We start from the raw sequence: 2,893 nt of genomic DNA, 5'->3' as shown, positions 1-2,893 counted from the left end.
TGTGGGCTGGATCTTAAGTCTTTACCATAATTTTATAGTAACTATTCTTATTATATAAAGCTCGATTATTCAAAGTTGTTAATTAACATGACCGCGACATGTGTCAATAATTTTTGTAAGATTATGAAATGTGTCAAAAAATAAGATATAGATCTTAGGATTTTAGATAGGTTTAGAAAAGGAAAATTATTTTTATGAAAAAAATCTTTTACTGTTTCTTTTATGGTTTTAGAAAAGGAAAGTTTCTATAACATAGTATTTTACAATTATATATTTTTTAGGATATTATAAAATGAAATTACTATCAAGTAATTATTTTCAGTTAATATTAATTTTTTAAGAATTGGTATTTTACAATTAACTCTTTAATATTACTACTATTTTTACAATTTTTCTTTGCTTATAAAAGGATTTTAGTGTTATTTTTATCATTAAATCCAAAATATTTTACTATTAGATCAACTTTTAAAATTCTCCTTCGTCAGTTTCCTGGAAATCGTAAACAAAAACGAATTATAGAATCCTACAAATACAAAAAGTCTTAAATAAAAACTAATTATAAGATGAGTAATTTTCCCTTTTTTGTAATTTTAAATAAAATAAAAATATAAAAGTAATCTTATTTTTCTTATAAATAACTAACTTTCATTTTTAATACTTAATTTTCTGTTAAAAATTATAAATCCAAAATAACTTCAAATGTTTCAGCCAATATGATTGTGATATTTGTCAATAAGAAAATTTTGATTGTGAATGTTTCAATAAAACCCTATCATTATGCGAAAATAACATTTTTCTAAAATTTCATATAAAAGATATTTGTAAAATATTTTTTTTCCTTTTTGAATCCTAACCAAATAAGATTTTTTAAAAAAACAAATTCAAATTTTGAAAATAGTTAATATTAACTGGAGTGATATGAATTTTATTTTTATAAATCCTAGACAAAATATAATTGTGTAATACTATGTAGTATTAATTTGCTTTCTAAAAGCCTAAAACAATGTAAAATAATATTTGATAGTTGTTTTCCTTCATACATAAAAATCCTAAACAGCAGATAGTAGCATCATTTCTTTGTCCTAACCAAAAAAGAATTGTAAAAAGTTATTTGATAATGTTTTTTTAAGAGAGAATTTGATGATGAACATGATACTAAAAGTTGTTTAATTAACAAAAGAATTGTAAAAATAGTAGTGATACAAAATGTAAAATTTGTATTATTTAATAGTAACTAAAAATAATTATTTGTTAATAATTTAATTTTTATGAAGTTCTAAACAAAAGAATATTGTAATAGATCATATGATAGTAATTTTCCTTTTCTTGAAGCTAGCTACAAAAAAGTAGTTTTCCTTTTCTAAAATCCTAAGCAGAAAAATGTGAAAGAGTATTTGATAGTATCTTATTTTTAGTTTTAAATAAAATTGAGATTTATAAAATATAATATTTTTTAAAAAATACTATTCCGGTCTGGTTACCCAGACCACCTCAAGTTCTTTGAGTAATAGAATAGCCGTTCGATGTCAAATTTTTTTTTTAAACTTATTTAATTGAAATTTTTTTTTAAAACAATTATAACAAGTCTGATACTAAAACTCTTTAATTAACAAAAAAAAATTAGGATGTTGTGAAGATTTGTCTTTATATGTGTTTGTCATACTAATATAAAACACATGTTTGATATATATTTTTATGTTTGAACATAAAAAAAATAATTATTATTATTGTCATCGTAAGTGATCTTAATATGTGTTTTTCAAAAATAAATCAAGCTTCAGCATCATCTTATTACAATTTTTTGCTTTTACTATATAGTATATTTTCTAATTCATCTTTAGTTAAAATGTTATTATGAAAATATTTCATTAAGAAATAACAAATTAAGAAAATTATTTAACATCCGATAAGTTTAATAAAACATTAAATTACTACATAAGAAAGTTATAATGTTGTCATTGATTCTACTGGCTTTATTTAGCTTCCAAAATTTTTTTTTCATTCTAATTTTAACTTCGGGTTGGGTTCGGTTCAAATTTGTAGATATGGATGTTTGATTTAGCCTTAAGTACAAAGTTGATAACAATTCATCTATACACCATAATCACAAAATACAAATATTAACTGGAAGTTATATGTGAAAACGAGTTATTAATTTTAAAACAAATCTCACACAACATATGCAAAAACAATCTTAAAACTATAATAAAATGATGATTCTTTTTATGTTATTTCTTGAATAAAACATCGAACAAAACTCATTGCAACACACGAACTCATATCTAGTATATAAGGAAGTGTAAGAATTAGAGAGAAACTAAATCACTCATGATCAATGAGAGGTCAGAGTACTCTCTAGCAAAACCGGAGGAGTCTCAATCCAAGTTGACAAATCGTCCTTCTCTTCCAATACAGTCACAGGTGGAGCTGTCTTCCAATACAGATCGACGAATCTCCTGCAGCCATCGCTTCTTTCTTTAGTTGTTTCTTGGCTTCATCTTGGCCCATTTATTTGAGTGGCAATTAGATTAATGGGCTAGAGTATGTGGGCTGGGTCCTAAATCTTTACCATAATTTTGTAGTAACTAATATATAAGGAAGTGTAAGAATTAGAGAGAAATTAAATCACTCACGATCAATGAGAGGTGTGAGTACTCTATAGAAATTCTCTCAAATTTGCAAACACTTTTACTATCAATATTATCAGTATTTCTCGTGTTCATCTTCTTCATCCCAGCGGTCTAACATACGACTGATCTACCTTAACCGTTCCTAGAGGTTAGTCACTTCAAACTATGTGTCGGGCGTCTACAAAATCGCATCACCAGTCTGTACTTAAGGTTAGACCAGCTTCTAAACACAGATCGCAAACTTTCATCACCATACCATCTTA

Source organism: Brassica napus, chromosome C1 (assembly GCF_020379485.1).
Source record: "Brassica napus cultivar Da-Ae chromosome C1, Da-Ae, whole genome shotgun sequence".
Taxonomy (NCBI): domain Eukaryota; kingdom Viridiplantae; phylum Streptophyta; class Magnoliopsida; order Brassicales; family Brassicaceae; genus Brassica; species Brassica napus.
Note: the sequence above shows the minus strand (reverse complement) of the source record.